The 14,410-nt window shown below is 41.4% G+C and overlaps 1 protein-coding gene across 2 annotated transcripts in view; it reads left to right on the top strand.

The window, feature by feature from the left end:
* DAB1 (DAB1, reelin adaptor protein) overlaps positions 1-14,410 on the top strand; it is a 771,943-nt gene that overhangs the window by 508,252 nt on the left and 249,281 nt on the right. The gene's annotated exons all lie outside the window — the stretch shown is intronic.

The raw sequence follows: 14,410 nt of genomic DNA, 5'->3' as shown, positions 1-14,410 counted from the left end.
TGATCAGATTGCTCCTTCACTTAGGTGAACTTGTTAATCAATGAAATCAAAGATCAGGATTATCTTGATTCCCCCCCCACCATCTTCCAAGAGTCAGTGTAATTCGAATCTTGACTGTGAGTAAATTGATCTTCCTAAAGAAAAAAAAGGGGGAGGTAGTTGCAACTAGCAATAAGAACAAACCTGTGCAAGTGTGACATCTAGTACGAGTTCCATTTCCTGGATTTGGTCACTTGCTTTTTATTGGTTGTCTGGGAAGTGGTGAGGTTCTCCCCGACCAGCGCTGGGAGTAATGCAAAGTGAAGTTGAAGACCTCTTCTCAAGACTGATAATACTTATGCCAGTGAAAAAAAAGTCCTATTATTAAGAAAAGTGGGACTGAATGTCAGGGAGAGAAAACACTCGTTTCTGAAGCTCAGGATGCATATTTTCTTTATCACATGAAGCCTTGAGTTTCATTTTGTATTGGTCTGTTTCAGTAGAGAATGACCAGAAATGCTGCCTCAGATGTAATCTATAAGACAAAAACTGATTTATTCAGATACTTGACGTTGGATAGTGTTTTGGTAAAACCGTGACTCGCTGCTATTAATATTTAGCAGCAGGTCAGGCATGGGTACTAAATGAGTAGCAGTTATTATTGTTATTTTTAACGCTGTTGTTCATTGCTTAACTTTTTCCCATTTTGCTGCGTTTCACAAATGCATTGATAATAGACGCATACAGAGTAGTTTTACATAACCATTAGGGCTATACAGTTTACCAGCCACTAGATAACCCTAATTGGATATGTAGTGGCTGGCAACTGTCACTCATTTTCATGAATAAAGGAACTATACAGTGGGACAGTTCTTTAGATCCATTGTAAATTGGCATCATTTCACATAAATCAGCAGATGATCTAGCCCCTAATCAGTTGTATTTAAGTTCTTTTATACCTTACTTTTGCAGGTTGGCAAGTCCATTAAAATGAGTGAAATTTCCGTGGTGAGTTCTAGTTGGTTATGTTTTCAAAAGCATTCAGTTTAACTTTATTAAAGTTTTTTCTTGAGTTATGAACCACTCGGTGAAAGCCATTTTAATGAAGTGGACATGTTGTTTTTCTTACAAATGTAAAGAGACAACAAGCAGAAATCATAGTTGGTTAGTTTGATATCTTCTTTATGGCTCCTATAATACTGGACAGTTTTGGTCTTTGTAAGGGGCATGGGTATGAAATATAAATCCTATACCTCGGGATGGGAATAACACATGCTTCCACCCCCTCCCCACCTCCACAGGTAGTTTGATTGACATTTCTTTGGTGTTCTGCATGAAAATGGCTATTCCAAAATACTTTCAACAAAAACTTTTTTCTGTCAGACAGTGCCATTTTGTCAAATTTCAAATCTTCATTGCAGAAAGCTAGCCTCAATACATTTTTTGTTCTGAAGGTTCCTAGGTCTTAGAATAGAGAGAGGGAGTGAGAGTACAAGATGCCAGAATAGACCTTTTCTTCAGCTATGAACCACCAGGTGAAGGCCATTTGAGGGCAGTTGGGGTTAAGACACCTGCAGGCATTGACGGATCACACATCAAGGCTTTTCTGTGTCTGATTCTCCCTGCTCTGAATCGAGGAAAACAGGAACATAAATCCAGATTACTTATGCCAACACATGTCCTACTTATCAGGCTGCGGGCTGCTCTGGGCTGGCACATGCTTTTCTTCTTCAGAATTTCAAAGGGTCTCACTTTCCTTCACATGCAGAAGGAAAACAAATGTCAAAACTTAAATACTTTTCATGTAAAAAAGAAACGAGATTTTTCTCACTTGTACTGACACTCACATGACGATAACATACTGGTCCCTCAGACTGTTCAAATGCAACTTCCAACCCTATCAGTGAAGATTCAAAAAAATATTTTACTAGTGTGGTGGGGAGTGAGCCCCCTTAAAACATAGTTGTAGATGTTGTTGTAGATGCATAATTTTAAAGCAGCATGCTGTCTCCAGGTTTTAATTTGTGCTCTCACACCAGGTAGTTCCAACCAAAGGAAGAGAGAACGACAGCAATCGGTATTCAAAAGTAATGGCAATCATCCCATTATTGTATTTATTGAAGATCCTCTTTGTGGGTTTGTCTAAGTATCATTCTTTATTATTTGTATTATGATGGTGTCTATGTATACTTCCCACAAATTGCTGTCCTGTTATGGTTATCGCCAGGCATCCTGGTATTCTCTATTTAAAAATCACAGATTCTGTGATTAACCCCCCCCTCCCCCCATCCACGTTTTTCTGTGATTAAAATGAAACTCTGCTTTCTATATAGGTATCAGTTGAACACAATGTTTTATTGATAGATTTACAGTTTTAAAGCAGTTTGGAAACCTACTGGTACCTCAATAACTATAATGAAATAAATGCTAAGTACCTATAAATTTTGGCGTTTTTGATTTTTTTGTTTCTTTTATCATGGAAAATCAGAGTTCTCCTTGCCCCCTTCACTCACCAGGATGCGGGGCCAGCTGCGATTTCCCCCCCCCCCACACACACAGAGTTTTATGGGCGCTGAGCAGCCCTCGTTAAGTCGGTGCCCTGCCCATGCCATTGCCCCTCACTTGCAAATCACAGTCCCCAACCCTACTGGTGCCCCTCGCTTGCCACCCATATCTCCCTGCCCCCCTTACTCTGCTGTCAGGGCTATGGGACCAGGGACCTGGTCCACAGGCCCCTGCCTCCTGTAGCAGTGCCCAAACCCCAGCTGCTGCCCGTGGGAGGCAGAGGTTGCGGCAGTGGAGCAGAGAATAGAGCTTGGCTTTCCTTTCCCCATGGGCAGTACAGCTGGAGCAGAGTCTGTGGGGGGGTGAATGTGAGCTTCCCACTGTGGGCCTCGGTTTCCTTGCCCTGTTTCCCTCCCCCTGGGGCTTCTGTGGCCCATCAGGCAAGATCTGGCATGGCAGGGCTGGCCGGGACCAGGTGGGGAAACTCGTTGCCACTACTAGGAGCCCCTTGTCACCATGGCAGGGACACCCCCCACCAACCCAACAGCAGGGGTGTGCAGCTCTACGCTGCCACCCCTTCTGCTGCTGGGCAGACAGGGGGTGCTTTGCCATGGGGGCACAAGGGTCATGGTGGCAGCACCAAGCTTCCGTGCCCCACTTTGTCCTGCCACACTGGGTCCCACCCACTGGGCTGTGGAGGCCCCAGGGAGAGGGCACTAGGGTGGGGAGCCTCTAGGTTGCAGCGGGCAGCTCACCCCCCACACCCATGCACATATCTGGGGGGGCATATGCTCCCTATGTCTCCCTATGAGTGCATGCAGCAGCGGTCTGGACCAGCCTGTCTCTCTGTCCCCCAGGTGAGTTGCCCTGTGCATTCCAGCCCTGGGGTCCAAGCCCCCCACACTGCCCCAGCTGGGCAGCAGCCCCAGTCCCCCCCCTCAATATGGGGGCCTCAGTTCTCCACCCCCTCCCCATCCCCATCAGACTTGCATATGGGGAACTGCTCTTCAGGCTGCCTGACAGCCATGTGTATGTGTACATGTGCACATGCACGTGTAGACCCCTGCCTAATGGCCCTCTTTCTCACTCTGTCAGCCTACAAGGGAGAACCCACCCTTTCCTGCATTTTTCTCCTTTAAAGGAGGAAAATCCTGGTTTTTCCTCATTAAAACGAGAAAATCCAGATTGTACTGCATTTTCCCGTGACAAGTGGAAAGCCCGGATTCCTCGTTACCACTTTCCAAATGCATGAAAAGATAACCCCCATGCTGAAGAGTTTGTAGTCCAATTATGAAGGGAGAAACCAAGTGGATGCAACATGCAGAGGGGAGAATAAGAAAACAATGAAGTTACAAATAATCTAATGTATGGTTTTGCAGAGTATGTGAATAAGTATATCACTATGTACTGTATACACCTGCTTAGTTTTCCTTTTCTGCTTTCTGTTGGCTTTTAACTGCAAAACAAGTTGTATGGTCCTCTTTACCTCCAGCATCCCAACCATCTTATCCTCTGTGAATAGTATTCCCGAGAGAATAATCGGTGGTGCGTTGAATCTACGTGGCTTCAGTGACTAATTTGAAGCTACATTACTGGACAGGGAATCCCAGATAATAGTTGGGGATGTCACATTTTTTTTAAAAAAAAGAGCAGTATCATGTAAATGGGGATAATTTACTTGTCTCTTCTTTCTAGTTCTGTGATTTAAGTTAAGCTGTTGAGATTTGGGTGTTTCAGCACATTATTGATTATTCTTCAGATAATGTTATCCACCACTAGCAAAATGGTCAATGCTCTTCTGAGTGAATATTGGTCTTTTTAATAGCATTGGACAGGCGACACACACATCTTGGTAGATAAATGTTAAAGCATATATATTTTTGTGAGCTACAGGGAAACACATACATCAGTAACAACCTAGGAATTTCCTTACATAGACCTATACTAAAAATAGTTATTTTAATAATCATATGGCAATATAGTTGCATAGTAATGGGGACTTATTGAATCATGTGAATTAAAGACAGATAAATTAGTTTCTAATATTCAGAGCCTAAGGGCCATTGCTTATATTTGCTGTGCGTTTTATCTCTAATGAGAAAGGGTGGGCCCATTGGTGAATACTTATTCAGAGCATACACTGCATGAAAGACATAGTAGCTTTTTATGAGAAGTGACTTATTATAGCAAGCGCATGGATAATGTTATGTATAGATCAGAATCAATTATTTCCTCAAAATTAAAATCATCAGGTAAGGATGCAACAATAGAGTGCAGTATAACAGATGATGCATCAGTGCTGGAAAATGTCATACCATACAATACATAATATACTGAACTCAAATGTATTGTGTCAACATCTGAAGTTTATAAGTAGAGATTTTCAGAGCCTTGCAGGTCATGCATCTTCCATTAATTAATTTCAGTGGAAGATGTGTATCTAAAATCTCTGCACTGCCTTGAAAATCTTAACAATAGTGCTCCAAAATAAGTAGGTGTCAAAGAGTACTCAAACTGTATGCCACTGAATGAATGGGTGTCATCTAGGTTACAGCATATATTTAAAATGCATATTGAAATTCAGAAGCCCCTCCATAAATAATGACCCACAGGGATTTGTCTATAAGGGTAACAGGGCAGGTCATTTTTCCATGCCCTTCAATACTTTGTCCTCTCTTCTGAAATTGCCAATTATAGCGTTAATTTTGTGAGGTGGACACTGGTGCATTAGGAGGTGGAATTAGACCACTGACTCATTTCAGGCATTGAACAGCTGTCAGCTGGTAACAACTTCCAGTCATTACTGACCTCAGGGAATGAAAATGGTGACCTATAGGTGAATGGCTCTTATTCTCATTACCAATCCACTGACCGTTCAGCCTGATATAATTTGCATTTTATAAAATGTTCAGATGTTTATTAGGGTATTTCTAGGTTGTGGGGGAAATGTGGGTAATTGTCATTTTAAAATAGTTGAGTTTGCTGCATTTGCAAGTTGAATTCTATCCAATTACATAAATACATACTCACATACATGCGTTGGAGTCTGTAAATTTAAGAGTTGCTTAGGGGTTCAAATGTCTGTTGGCAATTGACGTAAACTTCACAGAAAAGGTTAACTCTTTCTTTGAATAGTTAACAAATCTACTGCAAAATGCGTACCATTTAGATAAGATTCGTGTTCAACTAGTCTGTGTCCATTTTAACAGCTAAGCTGAAAGGTCCTTCTGAGAGAATGGTGAGAAAAATCTACATTTTGTATTTATCACTGAAGTGACAGGGCTAAAAATGGGTGGACTGAAATGGCTTCAAAGTAACTTTTCTATCTGAAAACGTTGTATTTTCTATGGATAGACGTGGTAGCCGTGTTGGTCAGAGACCAAAAAAATCTAGAACCCTTGGTTCCAAAATGCTACTTTCTATTAGACCTTTTATTCTCAGTCTAATAAAAGGTATCATTTTGGAACCAAGAGCAGATTTTTGCATTTCTTTGTGTTTTCTAGGGTATATAACTTAAGATAACAAGAACTGAGAATTTTAGAAAAAGGTATGTTTTCTTGGTTCAACATTTTCCAGGATTTTGTACATAATCAACTTCAACTTCATTGTTCATATGTGCTAGACAGGTCTGGTCATGCCATGAGCTCAGGGTGGGCAGAGCTGTATTTAAGTCAATAAAGCTTCATTTGTGTGCACCTGGAGGAGCTTTATGGGATCAGTGCCTTTGTTGGTTTTGCCTGGCAGACAAGATGTGTAAGCATCTATAAGCATAGGCAAGTGGTAGGGGAGCATGGGGAGGCACGTGCCCTCACCGGTAGGGCTGTCCCCAACGGCGGCTTCTGCGGGTGCTCACCAGCCCCATCCCAGCCGCTGGTGGTTTCTGCGGGTGCCCCCCCAGACTTAAGAGGCACCAGTCACCCATGTCTGTAAGGAATCGGACAGAGAAACAAGACTTCTTGAAAGAATTTAAAGGCATATCATTTAGAGGGTGGTGTTCAGACATCAACATTATGTTGCAAAAAAGTGTAATTCTAACTCATATAGATGTACCCAAGGCAGTTTTGAACTAGCCAGCATGGGTTTTGTTAGTGGCCTAGCTGTGGCAGAATAGGCTTCAGTGTGGGCTGACCATAATCCAGTAAATATGTGGCAGTTGCACGCTAAATTAGCTAATTGAAAGCTAGGTTAGGTATGTCTACAAAACTGCAGCCATACCTTTCAGTTGCAGAGGACAGAGATACTTTGCAAGAAATAGGATGCTTTTATATATCAACTTGGCAGTGCCCTTACTTTTACTAAAACAGTGATAGGTAGTAACTGGCATATACTTTGTTCGGTGTTTTAGCTCTAGTGCTCTTTAAAGGTTTTATTCTCCATTTATCTTCTCATAAGGAGACACTATACACTTGAACATAGTCCTATTGACTTCACTGGAGCTTTGCACAATGCAGGGTCTTCCTGAACAGAGGCACCTGCTAAGTTGAGCCCAAGCTTGGAAAACACATGAAGTTGAATATACTAATGAAGTTTTACACTGAAAACTGTATGTAGCTATTTGTTTTGAAATTTCAAAATGCATAAAATGCATATGGCATATACAGTATCCAAATGTGAGACTCTTACCTGATGGGATTATTTGTAAATGTGTTTTAGAAGTGAATTTGCATGAATTACATAAAGCAAGCGCATGATTTCCCTGCACAGAAAGAGGATATGTGTTAAACCTAAGTTAGTGCCTGAATCTAGCATTAAAACTCTCTCTATATAAAGTGCCTATGTCACTAGACTAGACTGAGATCTGCAAACTCAGAATATAAATCTGAATTTTGTAGGCAGACTCTTCTTTCTGTGATGTTCCAGCTCTGTCTGCTTCAAGCCTAAGATGAGTGAGATCTGGTTCTGATAGATGCTTCAAAAATCAGCATCTCTATAAATACATAACCAATTTTTTTACTATAAATATTAATTATATATCAAGAAAGCTTGTTCCCATTTGTGATGTGCATTGCTTCTTTCAAGGAATAATTCTGATTAAAGAGAGCTTTCATATTTTGGGCCTGGTTGAAAGCCTTTTGATGTCAGTGGAAAGACTTTAATTGAAATCAGTTGATTTAAAATCTGCTCTACCCGGACCACATTGTAGGATCTGGCTTAGCATTTGTTTGATATTCCATTCTGCATCTAGACAGAATGGGTCAAATTCTCAGTAGAGTTTTTATCTAGATTTGGCAATTGTAAACACCACTTTGTGCCTCTAAGCTTTTATACACCCACTTTTATGTTTTCTCTACATAGTTCTTGAAAGCTCAATACTTGTGTATATCAATGGGGTATAGGCACCTCTTAAACTCTATACGTCCATATGCCAAAGGAGTTTTGCATGGCAGAAATGTTACTGTGAAGTTTTGCAGGCCCGGAAACAATTTTTTGGAAATTTTATTCAGCCATTGAATTCTAAATTTCAGAACTTTTCCACTATAGCTTAGAACTTTTCCACTATAGCTTAAAGATGAGAAGACAGTTTTGAAGTAGCTTGTATCCTATCTTTCTTTTTTATCCTGTATCTTGTTTTCGTCTGCCCGCTTATAAGAATGTATGTTGAGATTTAAGCTAATACAGATACATATTTTTAGGAAAAATGTAGAAAACCTTCCTGGGCGTATCTTTTGTAGAGCACTTTACAGCCCAGAGCCAGACTTTATAATCCCCTTAAACGTGATTTGTAGTAAAACTGCTTACAAACCTCTAATTATGCTGCCAAGGGAAACGGTATTAAAATATTACCTTTAATCAACATAAATGCTAAATCGTGTGATTTGTCTTAAATGGTCTAAATGTAACTTCCATTTGAACATGTAGTAACAATGTAGAAAGCCTGTACAAACATACAGTAGGCTAATGAATATTAGGCATTTGATATTTCTAGAGCTCCGATCTGTTTGAGCATTTCCTGTGTTGTGAATCTTTCCTAATAGTGAAAGCAGATGAGCTTGGCATTTGGGATACCTTGTTGTTCTGTGTTGTTGCAGGCAGAGGGATCCTGTGTCATTTAACATTTGCTTCCGGGGAATCAAACTGTGAAAGCTAATTTAAAAACTTTCACACTTGGCTTGAATGAGGACTGTCAGTGCTTGGAGAATGTTAAATTGTACACAATTAGCTCAAAGATTGCTGGCTTAGATGTACCTGTTGGCCTTGATGTGCCAAAGCTTAATGGTTTCTCTGATAAATTCTCTTGTGACCTTTGTATTACTTTAGGAGCATGAAACCACTACTAAAATCTCCCCTGAATTTAAAACAGAATTAACTTACAATATGAGAGGGCGCTGTGAGTAGGCCGCGAACCCTGTGTGCAGCTGAGATGTGAAGGGCACTGCATTTTATTTTGTTAGTGGAAAGGGGAGATAAATATGTAACAAAGCCATTACAATGATTTTTGTCTTTAAAAAAGTAGTTGCTTTAAAATACTGTAATTGCATTGAAACAGCATTAGATTATGATGTATGTCATGTGACGTAGATAGCTTTTAAAGTATAGGCAGCTTTCAAAAGATCAGTGAGATACTCGATCCTATTCAGTGAAATACTGAATATTTTCTGCAGTGTAATAAAGGGCAAGATTTACAAAGGCATTAGGCATCTGAAGATGCAGATAACCTTGAAAAAAGCTGTGTGCCTGTTTCCTACTGAAGTAATTGAGGGGCAACTCCTGTCTCACCTTTACGTTCCTAAGTAGCACACACATGCCTGCATAAGCGCAATCGTGTACCAATGCTTATCCTGGAGTTCGGTCTTGCGGCAGTGGCATTTAACTGCAGGCAGCCACCATTGGCATAGGGTAGAAATGCCCCAGGCACTTCTGTTTTCCTGAGGCACGTTGGCGCGGAACTGGCAAGGGCTGCATCAGAACGAGCACAGCGGTCTGCATGACGTGATGCTGCAGTCAGCTCTCAGTCCAGCTCTCCCCAAAACAGAGGTGGGAAGGGGAGTTTCCCCTGCAGGCAGTGGGAGTGCAGCACCCCTGGCAGGCTCTTGTGACACTGCTGTTGAGACCCATTGCACTACAGTATTGGGCTCTAGAAGGTGGGAAGTTCTTCCTCTTCCTTTGTTTTCATAAATTCATAGATGCAGGGTTGGAAGGGACCCAAGTAGGTCTTCAAGTCCGACCCCCTACCCTGGGCAGGAGAGAGTACTGGGCTCACATGACCCCAGCTAGGTAACGGTCAAGCTTCCTCTTAAAGACCCCCAAGGTAGGAGCCAGGGGGCAGGTATATGCACACTTCAGCAGTCCTTTCCCACCATGGGTGGACCTAAAATCTAAAACTACCCTTAAATAAGGACATAACTGCCACATAGGCATGTGAAAATGAAATCAGATTTGTCTCTGGGTGTCTGACTAGCTTGGGGTTTTTTTCAGCATCTCACAAGCTACCTGCCAGCATCTTCAGGGACTCTAGATGACTTCCAAAAATGGGTCCCCATTATCTGTTGAGGGAAGGGGAAGCTAATGGCACTCAGCATGTGTAGTAATGAGTATGATAGATCTGATTTTTTTTAGGAAATCAAAACATAACTGCTAACATAATTTCTGTGGCAGTTCCTGTGCATGGCATCTCTGAAAATCATGTCTGTGCTTTTAATGGTTTTTCTTCAAACTAATGCACATACAATATTTGTACTCCTGTATTTCTGTAATTATTACCAGAAAAAAAAAATCCTGTCGATTTGTGAAAATTAATGGCTTGGTACGCATGAGCTTGTTGTTCATATTTTATTAACGATATGCTAATGATAAATGTAATTAATAGGAAGAAAGATGATAAATACAGGAAAAAAGAATCATTCCACTTCTTTGCTTTTTGTCTTGCAGTATAAATGGTAGTTGCATATCCCATAAAAATACAAAAGGACCTCAAAACACTTTTCAGGAGAAAATTACTACACATAGCCACAGTTCTGTTCTGTTTGGTGTCATCTTTTTGTAGCAGCCCATTCTCCCCCCCGTCCTCATGTCCTGCAGTTGCTGCCGCTCATCTGTCGATCTCTCTATCCTGCTCATCTCAAATATGAGTGCACTTTCCATATAAAATCAGTCAGAAGCAACATAGTCACTAAAAGCTGTTACGGTGTTTGTCAGGTATCCAGGTTATAGCCATATTGGTCTAGAGGAAAAGGCAATCAGGACTCGTAGTGGAGATGATATCTTTTATTAAACCAAGATCTTTGCAAAATGTTTTCTTTAACGATGGTGTTAGTGGCTTTTCTCTCGTTCTGCGCTGTTAAAGCTATGTAAAAAGTTTGGTTGTTTCAATGGTTTATTACTTTTTGTATTTTTGTGTATGATTTTCTGCTGAGGGGTCAGGTAGGTGGAAAACAGTGTCATTTCTGTTGACATCGTTCTTATTGCAGGGTGGGGGGCTGGACAGAAAATTGCAGCGGGGGGGGAGTGCACTATACATCTTCTGGCCAAACATCCTTTTTCATTTTTTTAACAATACCCACTTAAGGCACCGTGCTGCTGCGGGTGGGAGCAGGGCAGGCTCAGCTGCGTGGGGCAAGCAGTGGCAGTGTGGGGTGGGGAGGTACGGGGCTTGGATGGGGCAGCGCTGGGAGTGTGTGTGTGGGGGGCTAAGGTTAATTTAGGGGTGGCTGTGGCCCCCCCATTTCCCTTCCCCCCACAGTGCTGCTCCTGTTGCAGAAGGATTTCTAACAAAAGAATAGTTACCTAGTTTTTCTCTTTCTCTGGTTATGCCTTTCTAACCCCCCCCCCACTCTTTGTTGTGTTTTCCATTTCCCCTCATTTTTCTTTTCTCTCCAGTACTCTTGTCCTTGTTCTCCCTACTGTGTTCCCTCAACTCAAATCATTCTTCCCTTTCTCTTCTCAGCCCGGGTTTTTCTCCAGAATAATGCTCGCATGGCTTTGTTGGTTAGGGGCAACTGCTAACCAGCTTAGTCAGGTCAGCAGAAGACCCTCCTGTGGGCAGTTAGTTTAGAAAACTTGCAGTTTTATCAAAATTCCTTGGGGATTTTTTCCCCCTCATGGGAAGTGGTTTCCCCATGTTGGTATAATGTGCAGCTATGCTGCTATGTATGTGTCTGGACAAGCCCTTTGCTTGTGCAGTGTTATTAGCATCCCAATGCTGCTAGAGCACATGTAGCACAGACATAGGTTTTTCTCTTATTCTCCCCACCTCTTTTTCTAATACTCTGGCGTTTTATCTCATTCTTTCTCTCTGCCGTATTTTTCATTGTGACCCATCCCTATTGTCCTTATTGCCATCCTTCTGGTATCTGTTTTCTCTCCTCTCCCTTCTCATGTCTTTGCGGTTGTCTTCTACTGTTGAGCCTTCTTCCATTCTTCCATCGTGTCTGGAATGGCTTCTCATTTCACTCTGGGGACTCTGGTCTCCCCTGCTCTTTTATTTTTTGAGAATGGGAGTCTTTGTCACTTGTCATAGAGTTTAAAATGTGGTGTAGCAGCTAGTAGAACAAACTATAGGGGCTAGCAGCAGGGGAGAGAGAGAGCCAGGGTCCAGTGGCAGTTCTGCAGCTGTCAGAACATATCAGATCTCTTCTCAGTCTAGAAACCACCACACTCCATTTTGCAGAATAGGTTGTTTTTGCCACGAATAACTGAACGTGTTTGAGTTTTTTTCAGAAGAAATATGGTGACGCACACCTTCACCCACCAGATCCGTTAAATGACCCTCTTTAAATTCCCCAGCAATTGAGGGCAGACCATCTAATAACTTTTTGCAAAGCTGAAACTGTATGTGGAGGCTAGGTACTTGAGTTTATATCCAAGCTATGGAAGAGGCCTCTTCAGTCATCATCAGGGAGCTGCTAGTGTCAAGAAGCCTGCAAAGCCTACAAGTTCTCTAAGCACAGTGATAATTTTTAAAAAGGTTTTTTATTTATTTTTTTTTTGCAATTTCTCAGTTGGTTTAAGAAAAGGTATTATCTCTGAACCACGAGTTCTAGATTTTTGCACAAGTACACTGGGGCTTTTCATGAAACCTGTTGAGCCCAGGTGCTCCATGGAATGGTGACAATCACAATCTTTGTTTAAAGTAAAAATGAACCGGTTTTGCATTTCGTTTGAACAGCTATTCCCTATGTTCTGCCTTTTTTCTACTAGTGTTCAGTGAAGCATGGAGAAACTTTTGTAGGTTTACTGTTCCTGAGGTCTTTAGAAGCACTGTATGTGAAAAGACGGGAGATGCATCTTCTGTAGCAAAAAAACCCAAGGTTTCATTGTTGCTCTTTATGGAAACTACTTCCCCATACATGACAGTCTGACTGCTCAAAAAATAACTAGGATATTGAAGGAGAAATTTTCCTTCCCTCTTCTTAGTTATGCTTGATTCTTATATGGAGATCAGTAGTATTCTGGAGAACTGGTTGTCTTTAAGTGTCAAGGACATTTTAAATGGATTAGGTTAGAAAGATAGCATCCTGTATTCATTTTCTATTTTGATGGTTTCACTAACATTTGCAACAGCATGGTGATATACACAGTTTAGTTGCTGCACTTGTAAGTTAATATCAGGTTCCTCTGTTGTAACAGTTTATTACCTATTTTTTCCATGAGAATTATTTTTGGCCAAAAAAAAATAAAAAATTTAGAAAGTGTATAACTTTACAGGTGCTGAAGAAAATTGTGGCCTTGTTGTACCTCCTTCATATTGCATGGGAGTATGGAAGCAGAATCTAGATGCATCTAGATTCATATCTGGGGTCATTGCTGGAGTTTTTGTTTTCATAGAAACCTTCAGTAACCTATCTACAGGTTCACACTATGATGAGGGCTCAGCAGGGTGTGAAGAGAATAGAGCTAGGAACAGTTCAGGTCTCCATGGGTGGTCTAATGGATTTTTTAGTGGAAAATGCATTCAGAAAATCAATTCCTGTTCTGCAATTGGTGGTCCCACCTGGCAATAGTAGAATTAAGATACAGGGAAAAGATATACATCTAATAGTTTCATGGCTCCTGAGGAAGGAAAATAGCCAGTTTGACAAGAAGAGTTGAACACAAAGGATGAATCTCTGTGAGGCTATCTCTGTATTTGTAGAGGAAAGCCCCTTGGACTTGAGCTCAGTCAAGATGTCACCCAGAAACTACAGGTTTCTTAAAGAACCTATTGCTCTGTCAGATTTCCATGCTGTTCAACTGTCATGAGGTCTGAGACCTTACACTTAGGAATTTTGCTGCAGGAACTTTTGAATATCCACACTGGAACAAAGGAGCATATTGCTGTATTGGGTCAGATTTGAGATGCACTGATTCATTGGTGTAGCCCTGTACAATCATCCTTGCCAGATAATTCAGAGAAAGGTGGTTGTGCAGAGGACCGTAGCGTCAGTTGTCCAAGTTAGCCTGCTATAAAAAAAAATTGCTGATGAAAGTAAGAAAAAGTTTAAGACAAATAGAATGGCATGGATTGGATGGTTGAAGTTAAAACAACTGTGGTGATGATGGATATTAGAAGCTCCTGGTAAAGTTGTAGGTTAATATAATAATTGACCCAAATTATCTAGAAATATAAGGAAATGTGTGGAACTATACTCACCAGTGGCTAATGTTGCTGGTTATTGGCAAGCAGGATAGGATTGCCCCCGCCTTCTTGGTTACTTGCTCTGGGACTGGAGGAGGGACGAATACTTGAAGTGCCATCATGGCTGCTGTGCCACTGTCGGTCCTTCATTGCCCTCATTATAAAAGACTAGGACAGAGAAAAAGATCCAATGACTTTGCCACCTCTCTTATTTCATAGATCTTATTGCTGAAAGGGACCTTGGGAGATCGGGTCCAGCCCCCTGTCTGAAAGCAGGAAGTCAGCAGGGGTCATAGGATCCCAGCAAGATAAGCATCCAATTTACTCTTGAAGGTGTTCAATGTAGGTGCTTGAACCACCTCTGGTGGCAGG

Source organism: Crocodylus porosus, unplaced genomic scaffold (genome assembly GCF_001723895.1).
Source record: "Crocodylus porosus isolate Cpor-Errol unplaced genomic scaffold, CroPor_comp1, whole genome shotgun sequence".
Taxonomy (NCBI): domain Eukaryota; kingdom Metazoa; phylum Chordata; order Crocodylia; family Crocodylidae; genus Crocodylus; species Crocodylus porosus.
This window is presented reverse-complemented; position numbering and strand designations above follow the sequence as displayed.